This window comes from Acanthopagrus latus, chromosome 19 (genome assembly GCF_904848185.1).
Source record: "Acanthopagrus latus isolate v.2019 chromosome 19, fAcaLat1.1, whole genome shotgun sequence".
Lineage (NCBI taxonomy): Eukaryota > Metazoa > Chordata > Actinopteri > Spariformes > Sparidae > Acanthopagrus > Acanthopagrus latus.
The window spans coordinates 18,516,761-18,532,729 of NC_051057.1; the positions used below are offsets into that span (position 1 = coordinate 18,516,761).

At 45.9% G+C, this 15,969-nt stretch overlaps 1 protein-coding gene across 1 annotated transcript in view; it reads left to right on the plus strand.

Annotated features, from left to right (window-relative positions):
* Positions 1-3,396: 3,396 nt before the first annotated feature.
* gli3 (GLI family zinc finger 3) overlaps positions 3,397-15,969 on the plus strand; it is a 102,801-nt gene continuing 90,228 nt past the window's right edge. Inside the window, exon 1 of the mRNA XM_037079634.1 lies at positions 3,397-4,200. The gene's annotated coding sequence lies outside the window, so the exon portion shown is untranslated. The remainder of the gene's footprint in view (positions 4,201-15,969) is intronic.

Consider the following 15,969-nt stretch of genomic DNA (forward strand, 5'->3'; position numbering starts at 1 on the left):
GATTGCCGGACTCTCAGAGTATTTTCATACTGTGGTGTTGATACTTTCAACTCATTGAAAACACTTCAAATGTTCCTTTATCTCAAACTGCTGCCGCTCGGCCGTGAACAACACAGGACCCTCTGTCGTTCCTCTGTTCGTGCAGCCAGTGCATTTCCAGCAGTCACATCTGTGTGGATATAATATGCTTATTCCGCCGTATCCATTTCACAGTGACATCTGTCCGGCGGGCGAGAGAATTAAAGGCAAAAATCCAAATGCCTACACAACAATCTGCCAAGTATTGATTTACTGTAAGCTCGTGTAACATACGTGGACACGCTGAGCACTCACATATCAGCTCAGTGAGATCACGGCCGAAGCTGGAAACGCTCCCCGAAACGTCAGCCGGTCATTTTTTATTATTATTATTATTTTTTTTAAATATATAAGCACAAGATGTAGACGGTGATCGTCAGTGCTCGGCATCTTGTTTTAAGTTGGTTGATTGTGCTGTGAGGGAAAACGACAATACTGTGAGCGCGTGTGTGCTTGCGATTGGTTATCGTGTGTGCGTGTGTGTGTTTGTGAGCATGCCTGTACCTCGGTGAGTACACCTCCCTGTCTGTAGATCTCAGGGTCTGGAACAAACAGTAGTTCCTTCTTAATTGGGGTGAGATCTGGGGCTTAAAGGGGGCCAAGAAGGGACCCGAACCCCTTTTTTTCCTCCTCCAGAATCGCTTTGGCTACAGAGGTGCTTTTGATGTGTGCTTTGGCTCTGCGAGCCCTACTCTGGAATATGTTCTTGGGAGACCATTGGTTACTTGCCTCCAGGCAGAATCTCAATCCCCAGGATCCTGGCCCCCTTTGATGAAATACTTTCGGGAGCCGCTAACCCTACTGATGCCCATGTGCACCCCCCCCTCCTCCTCCCTTACCCTCTTGTTCTACCCCACCTCACCCCCACCTCCACGTTCCTCGGATTCTCTTTGAGAGATTCATAACAAGGACTTTATCTCTGTGTAGTCCGGGCCAGATGAGCACCGCCTGACAAACTGACAGGAGAATTAGTCGTGTCTTACAGAGCACCTTTGACTGTCTCCTCTCTCTCGGCCCCGACTTCCTGTCGTCGCAGACACGAGCATTTTCATCGAGCTGACACTGATTTATATCACGGCTCAGATTCTTCTATCAATGTGCGCGTGATTTATTTCTGTTTTCTTTGCACACAACCACGTTTTTACATCTGTATTCTATTTTGAAATCATCAGACTTACAAGAACTCATGCTTTTATTTTGACATTTTATGGGTTATAATCAGGTAAATGCAGAAACTGATCATGTGTCTGTGGATTTATTGATGAACAGAGACGCTGGAATATTTAAAACAGTCGCTCAATGACTCCTCACAGTCGCCCCCAACTTCTACATCCAAAATCTGTCTTCACATTCTGACAGTTTCGAACATTTACAGCTTTATCGACGACAAAGACATCGACAGCCGTGACAGCAGATCTCAGCCTCCGATTGATCGAGACGCTAATTAGTCGGCGCAGACTTTATTGGCGTAATAAGCGTCGGGAAACTGCCTCTAAAACATCCTTTTTTTTTCTTTTTTGAAGCAGAAAATTCCTTTAAATGATTTAATTCGACATGTTCGCAGCTCATCGCGCGTGTGTGTGTGTGTGTGTATGTGTGTGTGTCAGGACAAACACACACAGGCATTGATGGACTTGACCTCTCGGCCACACACATGCACATTCAAATCCTGGTTTTTGAAACGATTAACTGGGCGATCGTGCTCTCCAAACTCCCACCTCTTCATTGATTGTGACAGCACCCTAAAGACCTCTCTTACCACATCATTTCCCTGTATATTGATTATGTATATTGATTATAACCTAACCCTACAGGAAGGCTCCCACTCTGCTTTGCCGCCGCATTAGGTATCACTCTGAAGGCTGAGCCCCCCGGGGGACCGTTTCGGCTCTCATAAAAATCGACAAGTTTTCAAATATGGGAGTCGGATTTGCTCCGTAATGTAAATTTTTTTAAAAAAAAGAAAAAAAAGGTGGATAATTGAGGATCTGCGTGAAATACCTGGATCTGAGAGGATCGCTGCCAAATTCAATTACGCTCACACTCATGATTAGAGAACAAATCCACGTGTCTGTCGGTCACTGCGACTCTTGCGAGCTAATTATTATGTTTTATTTGATGTGATTGTTTTTTGTTTGCTGGCGGTAATTATTCAAACCAGAGCGGCAACGATTGACTGATTGATCGATGAGCTGTCAGCAATTAAAATCATTCTGTTTGGATTATCGGTTTATAAATTTATAAGTTTTTTATGGAATGAAAGACAAAAAAATCTCAGATTCCAGTTTATTAAATGTGGATATTTTCTGATTTCTGTCATCCTCTATGATACTAAACCAAATATCTTTGGGTGGTGGAAAGAAGTGTTGTGATACACTTCCATTTAAAAAATGACATTTTTTGCGTGTGAATAACAGACAGGCTGGTGATATATCGTTGCCTTGTGAATCTTTCCTTCATCTGGTTCGCTATTCCATCTTTCTGCACAGTTACAGACTCTCTTCACTTCCCAACACTACAATTTTTGTGTAATTGATTTGCTCACAAAGAGACAAAACACACAGTGAACAAATTTAAAGCTGGACTTCACAGATGGCAATATTTGTTTTCATGTCTTCGAGCCAATATCATTGTCGATATTGATTATAGTGTAGTGAAAGTGTGATATCATGTCAGCACTTCAGATGAAACGACACATCTGAGGACGTCAACAGGTTAATCAATGAAGAAAATAATCACTTAGTAATTTGTTGTTCAGGTTGACATTGTGCCGAATCTAATGTTCAATGCGTCTAGTAAGTTTACATAGAGGTATTTACGTAATGTATGACGAGATGAACTTTAAAGGTGCACTATGGAGTTTTATTATTCCTAAACAAACAAAATAAGCAAACTATTTGTTTTTACAAATGAATTAACTGAATAAACAAACTGACCTTAAAGGACAACACAGTTTCATACTCTTTTACTTTGTTTATGTGTGGCGGACCCTGCCACCTTTCCAAGCCTCAAACGGTGCTCAGGACCTCGTTTTCCTCTGAGAACAGCTTGTTTATTCACCTGCGGAAACAATAACTATTTCAGTTTGTGTTATCGGCTCATTCGCAGCGTAAATATTAAAATCCTGAGTTGGAATTTATTCTCCAAAAACTTACATAATGCCCCTTTAAACTTGTATATAAAGACTAAATGAGGGTGCACTGCAGGGATGCAGCTTCGGAGGGTGAAGACACGAAGTCTCCTGAGTCCCGGCAGAGTCCACGATGTGGTTCACCGGCCACACCACCTCATTCAGACACTCCTAACAACAGTCCTGACAAACAGGAAAATGAAGCCAAAAGATGATAAAAAAAAAAAAAAAATTAACTTTCTCGTCACTGAAGATACATTTTCCCATTTTTTTCACTTCCTCGTGTGCCTCCTACCAGGCCTGTGAGGAATAAAATTAAACTCATACTGCACGAATTGTGAGACAAACCAGGATAAAAGTTCCCCCAAAAAATGTTAAATAAATAGAGGAAAAGAGGAAGAGAAGAGAGGAGGGGAGGACAGAGAGAAAGAAAAGGGGGGTACACAAAATCAGGAGAAAAAAAAAAAAGGAGGGAGGCAGTGAGTAAAGGAGGGAGCAAATCCGAAGGGAGGAGTCAAGCGAGGGAAGGAGCAGCTGGAGTCCCACACTTCGCCCTCTCTCTCTTCTCCTCGAAATAAGCGCACTAAATGTAATAACAACTCTCCATGCGCTTCTCTGACGCTTCTGTCGGGCTTGGGTTTGTTTTTTTTTTAAAAACGCGCGTCTGCGGGTCGGCAGATATCACCGGGGCAGGCTGATGGTGTTGGTCCGGCGGTGGTTGAACACAGCAAACTGTGAGAAGGAGGAGGAGGAGAAAGACAGGCGAGAGGAAAAACTCTGGCAGCGCCGTTTTGGAGTTGGAGTTGCAGCGTAAAAGAAAAAAAAAAAAAAAGAAAAAGTCCCAGGCAACTCCAGAGAGGCACATCTGCAACTTAGCGAGGAGAAGAGGACGAAGAAAGAAGACGCATCACTTCTTTTTTTTATTATTATTTTTATTTTTAATCCTCTGTCAAGACTTTGAAAGAAGTGGAGGGGAATCAACCCAGAAACAAGTAAGTAAACACACGTTTGTTTTGTTTTCTGTGCGTCTTTTGCGCGTATTTGTCTTTTTTTAAAAGTTTTTTTTTTTTTTTTGGAGGGGGGGGGGGGGGGCTGAGGAGGAGGAGGCGGTCAGACTTTGGAGAGGGTTTCACGTTTCAGGAGGAACGATGCGTGTTTCATACAAAGTTTAGATGTAGACATGGAGTCGAACACTGGTATGAAAAAAGCAGCTCTTTTGGAGAGTGAAGAAGAAGAAGAAAGAAAAGGGGGGAGAGAAAAAAGCTTCGAGCTGGGATCTCCAAAACAGCCACGGGAAAGAAAAAAAAAAAAAAAGAGGCAGCAGAGTGTGTGTAACACTTCGGCCTGGGTGTGATTTATTCTCTGTGAAATAAGTGTTGGTTGTAAGAAGAAGGAGAAGAAGAAACAACCCTGGATGGCACACTTACACTTAACACCGACAGACAGATGTGCATTTTTAAACAAAACTAGTCTGAAGTTGTAGAAACTAGCTTTTTTTTGGCTCTTTGGCTCTTTGGTGTACTACAGATAAAAACACGTGTAATTCTAATGGGAGTTTTGAATTGGGGGGGGGAGCAAAAAAACTTTATGAACTTCTGCAAAGTTTTTTCTTTTGGGGGGGGTAATAAGGGAAGGGGGGGAGCTGGAGATGCATATTTATGTGCATGTGTGATCATATTTCAAGTGTGTGTTATTGATTTGTGCAGCAAAGGTTTCACACGCATGCTTTTTATATTATTTGTTCGCCTGTGGCTGACCCTTGACCTCTGGCATGTAGAGATATTTGCAGCTCGAACGTCACGTGATTTTTATATATATATATATATATATATATATATATATATATATATATATATATATATATATATATATATATATATATATATAATGATCCATTTATATTTCCAAGCCTTAAAAATCAATTTGAGGCCTTTTTATTATGTACACAAGAAGTAATTGCATCACAAAAAATAAGACTTAGCTTCATATTTTGCATTTGAACAGGTGAAAATGGCATTATTATTATTATTATTATTATTTTTACAGTCCTTTGTGTTCCTGGTGCACTTTTTTAAAAAAAAAAATAAGTGTCAGTGTTTTAATTTAGAAATTTGATTTGCATGGGGAAAGGTTTTTAAATGATTATGTGCTTAACCTAGAAAAGGGGGGGGGGGGACAAAAAGAAAAGTGTGTTTGAGGGTACATCAGAGCGTGTTTGAAGGCATGTGCATGTGCTCAGAGAAATTTAAGCCCATTACAGTGGGGTCTGTGGCTCCGCAGGGGTCCTCGTGGGGAGTTTTATGGGGCCCCGAGCAAAAAAAATTAGAAATAGTGTAAAGTCAGTGTAGTTTTGAGCGGAATTCGGCAGATTTATCACGAGTCAAAATAGAGGAGAACGGCTAATTTGAGAGGTTAGAAATAAAAACCAAACACACACACGCATTCAGAGAAACAAACTCACATGGAGTTGTTCAGGCTGGGGGAAAAAAAAAAGATCCCTCCAACAGAAGTATGTGTGTTTCCTTTTTGGGGGTCCGGGGACATGAAAACGGTTCAGGAGCCCCCCACCACCACCACCACCACCACCACCACCCTCGAGCCTCCACATGTGCGGATATTTGTTTGAAACTTTCCCTCCTGTCCTCGCCAGCTGTTCCACATTTTATCTGCTTGTCTGCTCTCCGGTTTCACACAAGACGATGAGGGTCCGAGGTGCTCAGCCATGCGGTGCAGCTCAAATCCTCCTTTTTTTTTTTTTTTTTTTTTGACACTTGGCAAATTATTAACGGAGGTCTGGGCCGCCTTGAGACGGAGCAGCGAGCTAAAACACACCGACTGAGATGTTTAACAGCACAAGTTCACGCAGATAAAAATCTCCTTTTAGCTGTTTTCCTTTTATGAGGCTCGTCCATCAGTCATCCCTGGATGTGGATTTGGTTTTTGGGGTTTTTTTTGCAGAGGTCTTGGCTATGTTTGTTCAATAAAATGAAAAAAAAAAGTCATTTAATATGTCCTCTATTTTATTTATAATAACAGAATAACATTTCACAGGGCCTGCGAGAGGGAGATTAATCACTGTCATGTCAATGATTCAGCTCAGTTAATGTGGAATATAATGAGCAGACGGACAGGCCTTAAACATCTCAGATTTCAGGGCCTTAATATTTTATATTTTTTAAAATGACACCATGAGAATTATTTGCAATTACAGCCATATTTACTGAGATAAAACAAATGGAGCTGCTCCTTTTCCCCCGTATGTTTTGCCTTCTGTGGCATAATCATTTAAAAATAAACCTGATAATTAAAAATACCATCTGATTAACTCGATATATTTATTAATTGAGGCCAAAATTATGATGGCATCTGCCTTAATTTACAAACGTCTGATTTGTTTTATACAAGCATTAGATAAAGTCTGATTATATCAAAGTGTGGATTTTAAAATGTATAGAAAAATCTTTCAAAATTAAGCAGTTTGTTTCTTTAATTCCTGTTTTTACACACCATGTGGATGTCAGTGCATTTTTTTTTAAATGATATGTTATAAAACATAAAACAGCTTTGCAATGTGGGGAAAATCACTATGCATTGAAAAAAAAGTATGAATATTAAATGAGTACACTTGTTATTATTATATTAGAGTAAAACACGCGAGCAGGAGGGATCCTGATGTCAAACAGGTGCACCTTTCCCCTCCTCCCCCCCAAAAAAAAAGAAAAGAAAAAAAAGAAAGCAGCACCACTTTGCCTCATTATGATGCAGCAGCGGTGATGAATGCAGCAGTGTTTAAGATGCTAATCTGCTGGAATGAGATGCACCGCTCAGAGCCACTCCGCTTACTGTAGCCAGCAAAGATGTATCACTGCCGCTCTCCCTCTGCCTCCTCAGCTCCACGCGTGAGGAGCAGGGCGGATAACTCTGCAGGAGTCTGTCCGTCAGATAGCAGCAGCAGCAGCAGCAGCAGCAGCAGCAGCGTGCCGCTTTATCTCAACTTTTTTAAACACTCCTTTAAGTAAAAAAATAAAATTATGCATTGCGACACTGGCCCCTGTGCAGCACACCAACCCCCCCAACCGTGACCCCCGGCGACCCCCGGCAGAATAGAGGCTGTCATGTTAATGCAGGGAGATGACATGCTATTAGCTTTTTTTTTCTGAGGTATGCCCCCCTCCTCCTCCTCCTCCTCCTCCTCCTCCTCCTCCTCCTCCTCTGCATCCACAGCTAAGGCAGGTTCTGTGTCCTCAGGCCTCTCGCGCCCCGCAGGAATAATACCTGTTATCAGGCCTGTATGCAAGAGGCCCTAATGAGCTGTGTTGTTGTGCTAACGCCGCGACCCGGAGCCCCTTTCAAAGAGGTGGCACATGTTTTGTTGGAACGAGGGTTAGGCGTGAGGAAGTTGATTTTCCTTAAGATAACCAGAATTTGAGTTTATTTTGCAGTCTTCGCTCATGTGTCTTGCAGGTTTTTCCCCTTTTTATTTTTTTGGTTGAGGTGTAAATAAGAAGTTTGTTTTAGTATCACCACATGACCAGTGAAAGTTTGGAGTAATTCCCCTGTATAATTTGATTAGCTGTTGCTTTTCCCCCCTTTCGCACATAACCAGCCGCAGTTTGACTCGATGGCCCCCGAAAAAGAAAATCTCTCACTTTGATGATTTGCTACTTTGATATGCTGACATCAAATGAAACAGACACAGTGGGGGAAAGAAAGGAGGACAAGTCAGACAGAGGTAGTGATTGAGGGGGAGAAAGAAAGGGAGAAAAAAAAAAAAGGCTGGTGGAAATGTGTGTGTGTGTGTGTGTGTGTGTGTGTGTGTGTGTGTGTGTGTGTGTGTGTGTGTGTGTGTGTGTGTGTGTGTGCCGGTTGCAGGTTTTTGCGAGGCTCGGATAGGGAGCGGGAAAAAAAAAAAAAAAGTTGGGCCGAGATGGCGAACCTGAGAAGCGTCAAAACGTCTGGATGCATTTGCGTGCGAGCGGAGACAAGAAGGGGTCTTCGGGTGTGCGAGGGCTTCTCCTTGGCCTCCTAATCCCCAGGCCCAGCCATCCCTTCAGGGCATGCCTCAGATCTGGCTCTCTGGCTCTCCGCGTGGACGACCCAGCTCCGCCAGCAGATTTAATATGCTATGTGTTCCTGCTCCCCCGGCTCGCCCCCCTCCACCTCCACCATCATTGTCCCAGAGCGGGACCCCCGCTCCCCGCTTCAAGGAGCCTGCTAAAGGCACCTTTCAAGCCGGGGTGATGTCTTTGGATAAGGCGTGCGTACGGGGCGAAGGGTGGTTGGGTGGGTGGAGGAGGTGGGGGGAGTGGCGACGGAGAGAGGGTGTGAGACTCGGATGGTATCGTGCTGTAATTTTAGATATGTATATTACACACATGCAGGAATCTGAGCACACTCGAGGCTTTTGCGCAAACAGCATTCTGACAGTCACACACCTCACCACAGTTGCATGCATGTACACGCTCATTCGCACTTCTCTCCCATTTTTTTTTTTCCTCTTTGTGGAAGCAACTTTCTTCTCATTTGTCTGAAGAAATGAGGAAGAAAAAAGAAAGAAAGTGGGAGCTCAAGTTGCCTTAGCGAGGGGGCTGAGGGGAGGGCTGGTTTGTTTTCCGTGGCTGTGGCCTGTTGGAAACTCCAGCTGGACCTGACAATTAGTCTGGCCGACTGAGAGGCACACTGGCGAGAAAAGAGAAGGAGGCAAAAAAAAAAAAAAAAAGGGGTGAAAATGTGATTTAAAAAGGTAGATTTTGGTGCCGGTTGGTGTGCCAGAGTGTGCGTTTTCTTTTCTCACATACTTGAGGAGGAACAGGACAGGTCACGCCTGCATGTGATCGCTGCTCGTCCCCTCCTCTGTTTGCTGTAGCCGCCGTAAAAATGTCTTTAAGTCTGTGGTGTGAATTATAGCAGCAAGAGGTGAAGTGCTTCGCTCCGGGGCCCCATTTGCTTGTGAGCCTGTGTGTAAAAAGTTGAGCGCCTAAAGACAAACACTTTCCCGTGGGGGCCGGGGTCGGCTGTTATTGCAGATGTGGCATTGTGTCAGCTTTGATGGGAGCCGGTTGTGGCATCCGTGAGGGGGTCTGTGCTTTCTCGTCCGGGGAGGTGATTGGGGGGACGGATGAGCCGGCCGCTCGCTGTGAACAATGATCTGTCACTTACCCCAGCCTCTCCATGTGTGAAGCCATGAGTCAGGAGCACAGAGAGGAGGAAGAAGAAGAAAAAACACTACATTATTAACTGCATTCTCTAAACAAAAAACCCTGCCCTCACAACTTTGATTAAGTTATGCATTGTCATGCCAATGCGGACCCCGTGTGTTTGCGATCCCATGCTGCTCGCAGTTGTCTTTCAGTGGGGAGTTATCCCCGCAAGTCTTGCCGCATCCTGGAGTGGAGGTCAAGGAGGGGTCTGTTGTTTGAACGTCAAAATGGAAATCCCAAGGTTAATACCTGAATGAAGCACAGAGCCAAGACATTCTCCCTCCTCTCCAAACATGTTTAGATGAGTAGCTCTTCCCCCACTTTGCTCCTTCATTTCCGTCTGATGCGGACTTGGGGGCAAGTTGGAAAAAGGAGGAGGAGGAGGAGGAGGAGGTCGGGCATCCCGTATAAACCCCTCTAGTGTGTTCTCCTCAGCAATGAATGCTAACGGAGCCCGGCTCTAATAATGCCTCATCCCGGAGAAAACAAAAGGGGGAACTCTACTATCTGAGCAAATTTCTGCCCCAACCTGAAAGAGCCCTCCTTTGACAGCGCAGCATTTGAAGACTAATCGTTTTTTCTCATGCAAAGCACGCTGTTTTAAGAGGCCGGGCCGCGGAGAAGAGAGGGGGCTGTGTTTTAACAATACTCCGCAGGGAGTGAGGAACAGGGTTCGGGGGGGAGGAGAGGGGGGGAGGTAAGGGGTGGGGGGGTTCCTCTCTCCTTTGCTCCTCAGACAAAGCCCGGTTCCTTTCAGGGGTTGCGTGGGGGGCAGGGTAGGAGGGAGCATCCAAGAGTTTTTTCGAGTTCCTTGAAAGAGAGGGACTCCAGCCGCTTTTAATGACAGTTTGTCATCGCGGCCCTGCTCCACCTTCCAGGCAGAGCGCGGGGGCCAGGCCTCGCGGTGACAGGCCCTGGCAAAAAAAAAAAAAAAAAAGAAGCCGGGCCCGAGAAAATTTATAGAGAAACAGATATATTAACGTGTACATGGGGCCCTAAAACGGCTTTGGCTATTCCTGCCAGACTGGTGTTTTTATTAAGAGGGGTCGACATGCTTTGGAAATATATCTTATTCATGAAGAAAAAGCCAGGTTAGACTTCCCAAAGAATTCATTATGTTCCCCCCAGATGCGGCCTGGCTGGTTGCAGCCGTCCCCTCGGAGGACGCGGAGCGTGGAGCGCGACATTGTAAAGCCTCCCTCAGTGGGCACGGGAGTGCGAAGGGTTCCATTTGTCAAAGGTGTCTTTTTCCCCTCCTCAACACTTTCCCGGCTCAGTTCTCAAACTCATTGTCTGAGCAAAGGCAGGACATTAGTCACCGCAACGCCACGGGAGCTTGCAGGGGCTAAAGGACCAGTGCTCCAGAGCCCGGGCCGGGACGGAGAGGGGAGGAAGAGGAGGAAGGGGAGGAAGGGAAGGGGAGAAGGAGAAGGTGAGGAAAGGAGGGTAGACTGAAAAAGTGAGGAAGAGGGAAGACGGGAGCGGCGAGCATGTGTGTGGGAGAGGGAGAAAGACCATGGGGGGGTTAGAGGGAGTGGAGTCTGTAGCTCTACCTCAGGGCTCAGTGTGTAAGCCCCTGTCTACCCCCCAAAGCTGCTTTCACAAAGAGATTTACAAGACAGGTCTCCGGTGTGCTTTGCTGCCCTGCATTATGAGTGAGTGAGTGTGTGAGTGTGTAAATGTGAGAGTGTGTGTGTGTGTGTGTGTGTGTCTTGCTGATTTTTTTTTTTCTGATTTCTTTTTATGCAAGAAAGATATTCACCCCATTTTTTCTTTTTCTTTTTTTTAACCAATCCAGGCGGGTCAGACTCATAACAGCCCCAGTGGAGCAGTGTGAATAACCTATTCCCCCCTGGTGGCAAGCTGTGTGTGTGTGTGTGTGCATGTGTGTGCGTGTGTGTGTGCATTCATGTGTGAATGTATTTCACACATTCACACATACAAGGGATGCTGTTAGCTTTTGGAATTATTTATAAAGCCTGGCTTTTGTGTGGCGCTCTAAGTCGCTGTCTCCTCCCATTACTGCCTATGACTCTACCTGGGCCTCCTTCAGCCTTCCCGAACGCTCCCTCAGCCGACCCTCCCAGCAACCGGCGAACTGAGCTCGGCATTAAAAACAAACCTAAACATCCCCCCTCCCCGTACCAGCTACCAGTTTTCCGGAGAGAATCGCTTTCTTTGCTCCTCTGGAAAAAGACGCTTTTCTCAGTTTTTTCTTGTTTGTTTTTTTTTTCCTCGTTGCCGTCATAATCCGAGGAGACAAACACAATCCAAACACTTCAGAGAAAGTTACGCAGACCCATCCCATCTGGCCTTAATTAGCCTGTAATCCAGGAAAGTTTTTTTTTCTTCTCCTTCTTCGTCTTCTTCTCCCCTCTTTTTCTTGCACGGACAGAGTGGGGGTGAAGGTTTTAGTGTGTTTGAGATGGTTTATGTTAATGTTGCCTTTATTGAAACAAGCTGGGATGTGATTATAGTCCTGCTCGGTACATATGAGCAGCACGCTGCTCCAGTTTCCCCCCCACCACCGTCTCCCTCTGGCATAGAGATCAATGCAAACCGGCTAACGCAGGGTAATAAGCCATTAGTACACACATTGTTGGGGGAGATTTACATACATCGACCGGGCGAACTGATAAACTGGGTTCCGTGTCCTAGAGGTAAGAATGATTGTGCGCGCGAGTTGATTAGCTGAATGAACTCTCGGGGTGGAGAGAGAGAGAGAGAGAGTGTGTGTGAACCGTCTCCTCCTCCCCGCGACTGCCAGTCCTGTGTGATAGGTGCCAGATTGCGTAGCTGGGAGCCAGGTTGTCTCTGCTTGTCAGGAGAGCAAAGGAGGGGTGGTGGTGGTGGTGGTGGTGGTGGAGGAGGAGGGGAGATGTGAGGATGATTACACTGTACACTGTTCCCTCTGATCTGATTCATCACTAACTGTCTCTCCTGCAAAGGGTGAACTTATTATCCCTGTCTCAACTTCCACCGTGGAGCCAGCTGCTCTCCATGCTTCCCAATTAACCCCAGGCACCCGTCAAATGCTCCAATTAAGGCCTCCTCCTCCTCCTCCTCCTCCTCCTCCTCTTCGCAAATTTATTTCCCCCTGCATGCGTTAGCCCGGGCCCCCACGACTCCTGGTTGGGATGCTGGAGCGTGGCGGTGAGCGGTGAGCATGTTTGTTTAGGAGCTGTCCTGAGCGATGGCGTTGCAGCTCCCAGATTTATCCGAGGCGGGGTTGCAAACAGCTGAAACGGGTAAATACACCCAGATGTTTGGCTTTCCTTCGCGATCAAGTCGGCGGGCCTGAGGGGGGCTGCCTCTTCTAATGACAGTCTTGTTCCTCGCTCTTAATGCCGGGGATTTTCAGGGGGCCATTTTGTGACTGCGCTCTTTGGAGTTTATGGGAAGTTTTTTTTTTGTCTTTTCTTTGCCGAACGCTCGGCAGCGCCGTGAGCTTTACAGCGTCTCGTTTCCAGGGTTGTTTGTGTGGCGTGATATTGTCCTGGTATTCGAGTTGCGTGAGACTTTCCTCACTCGGGGTTTTCTTTCTCAACTCAGCCTTTCAAAACCCCCAACCGAAATATTCAGCTGTGTGTTTTTTGATGCACTGGTTTCTGATGAGCAACAGCATGGGTGTGTGTGTTTGTGTGTGTGAGTGTGTGTCTATCTGGTTGGGGTACAGGTTTGGCAGCAAATCCTCTGAGACTGCCTGTGTGTGTGTGTGTGTGTGTGTGTGGAGCACAGAGGGATGGGGGGGCTCTGTGGCTGATATGAAAGTGAAGGGAGAGAGTTGTCTCCCGCCGCTGCCGCTGGGAGAGCCGTCAGGGAGCTGGAAGTCTCCGGGACTCCCTCTGAGCTTCAGCTGTCTTTGATCTCACACCTCCGCTGCCGTATATCTCCATACCGCGCTATAAGAACACACTCTCACCTGCCGCCAGTCACGCAGCTCACCTGCCGACCTGCACAAGGGGCCGGTGGACCCAGTCACTGCGGTGTGGTTTCATATGAAAGCTACGCAACCAAGAGTGAAGAAACAAGTGTTCATGCAAAGTTTGGAAAAATAAAGCAGCAATATGCAAGAATTTTAGTTGAAAACATTAAAAAAGAACAAATAGCAGTTTTGACATCATGACATCCAGCTGTGTTGCTATTAGCTATTATGTTGAGCTATCTACCAAAGCTAGCATGCTAACTAGCTGACTCCCAGTCCAAGGGTCCCGCAGTATGGGAGTAAACACTCCCCTGATCCCCGGGGCTCCCAGTCCGAACCACTAGCTGCACGGCTAACTGAGCTAACTAGCTCAAAGTTAAGTTAAGGAATTTGCTTGATTTTCAATATAATTTGATATTTATCGACACAGTCGGTTGCATAAATCAAAAAATCTTTTAACATTTGTGACAACACAATCCCGTCGCCATATTTGTTTGTTGCTTCCTGCCGTCGAAATGAGCACAGATGAATAAATCATGAGTAAAACACGCAGTCCAAGTGTCAGTCTAAAGCAGCAGAACATGGAAAATACTAAAAGTACAAGTAAATGTACCAAGTTACATTCCATCACTGTTTCTAACAATTTAGATATGATGATAAAAGCTTTGAATGTCTGGAAATGTTTGGTTTAGTTTCCTTGAGAGTGCAGAACACTTTCACTCAAAATCTGGATGAACTCTGGCAACTTTAAAAACATAATGAAACTATTAAGCTGCAGGCACTTATTTTGTATTTCCTATTAATCAATAAGTAATGTGTGTACAAAATGTCAGAAAAGTGCCTGTTGGAAGTTTCCAGAGCCCAACGCGTCTCATTTTGTCTCATTTTGTCTCACTTGGTTTGACCCTAACGCACAAAAATGTTCAGTTTACAATAACAAAACAGCTAAAAGTGGGAAATCCACTTCTTCTTAAGAGCTGGAACCAGTAAACGCTCGCCATTTTGTTCTTAATGAATGATTCACTGAGTCAACTATCTGATAATATACACAAAGCGGGTGAAAACGGACGGTGATTCATTGCGCTGTGCGGCCGCCGCGTTAAAAACATGTACGGTGTGTTTGCGTGCGCTGCCTCCCGTCCATCACTCACATGTTGATATAACGTCGCGGCGCTGATAGAGTGGCCTTATTTAACGGCATTTTTCCAACCCGTCCAATGACAGATAAGGAGAGACGTGGAAGATAACAGAATCGTCCGGGGTTTTTTTTTATGCATCTGTGGAATGTGTGACCCGGTGTTACCCTCTTGGATGCGTTCCCATCCACACAGGAAGTGGAGCATTAAAGCGATGCCATGTCTTCCTTTTTTCTCGTCCTCTTTTCCCTCCCCTCTCTCTCCCCTTGCATTCCTCCTGCTGACTGACTGCGGCACATTTCAGGACGGCTTCATTCAGCATTCCTTTACATGCCGATGTGTTTGCCCTCCCCTTGTATTTATTTATTTATTTATTTATTTATTTATATATCTTTCCTCTTTTTTTTTTTTTTTTGCAAGTCTCCCTCTGTTAAGGTCTGGCTTCATCATGCGGGAGCCAAACACCAAGACAACTTCATCTCGTCCAATTTCCCCTACCCCCTTTAATTCGGTTTAAATGGCATGGCCGCGAGGGCCAGAACGGGAATTAATAAGAGCCAATAAAGCTCGCCACTGGGGCATCGAGGCCAGTCTTTAAGTAAACATTATGACTTCTTGAGGGGGGATTCAGGGGCAGCACTTGATGAATTGTGGCGGAGCTCGGGAAGGGCTAATTTCTCACTTAGCCGTCCTGATGGGGCGAGCTAATAGGCCTTGCTTTGCCTGGCTGATTGTCTGCTGGCTTTATTATTGTGCATTATCGCGCTGCCCCCTGGCTGTTGTTAGCGCTCGGCCCCGGAGACGCCAGGGCCCCGTCATTAATCACGTAGCGGCAACTGACTCACTCTCCGGCGCAACACTTATCCCAGTGACACAAAGGAATGAAGGAAAGGAACGAGACGAGAGACTGAAGAAAGGAACGAAAGCGAAAAAAGAGGGAGAAGGGGAAGTCCGGCATTTTTTTTTTGCGGCGACACCGTTAACCTGTGGCTGCACCGCCACCGCTGCCGCCACCGCCGCCGCCACCGGGTCCCTCTCAGTTGCTCAACTCCTTCAAATACCCGCCACTCTTTGTTATACGCTGCTTTTTTTTTAAGTGTTCCTTCTCTCGAAGCCATACCTGCTGCCGGTACACTCACACAGGACCATCTATCTGCTTGGTACGTCTCTGAGTGCACATGTGGAGGAGGAGGAGGAGGAAGAGGAGGAGGAGGAGGCAGAAGAGGGAGATGCGTGTGAGGTTTTCATCAGTACGGGAATTTCTCTCCCTCCACTCATCCCCTCCCTGGGGTCCCCTCTCTTATTTATCTCCAGCTCACAGTGATCGCACTTGCATACCGAGAGGCGTGTGGCGCACCTGGCGCGTCGTATATACACAGCGTCACGCGGCGAGGCTCGGTGGAAACAGTCCCTCTGCTCTCTCACACACACACACACACACACACACAGATGCATTACACTGGAACTGTGCTCTCAAACAACACAGAGCGCGGCGTAACA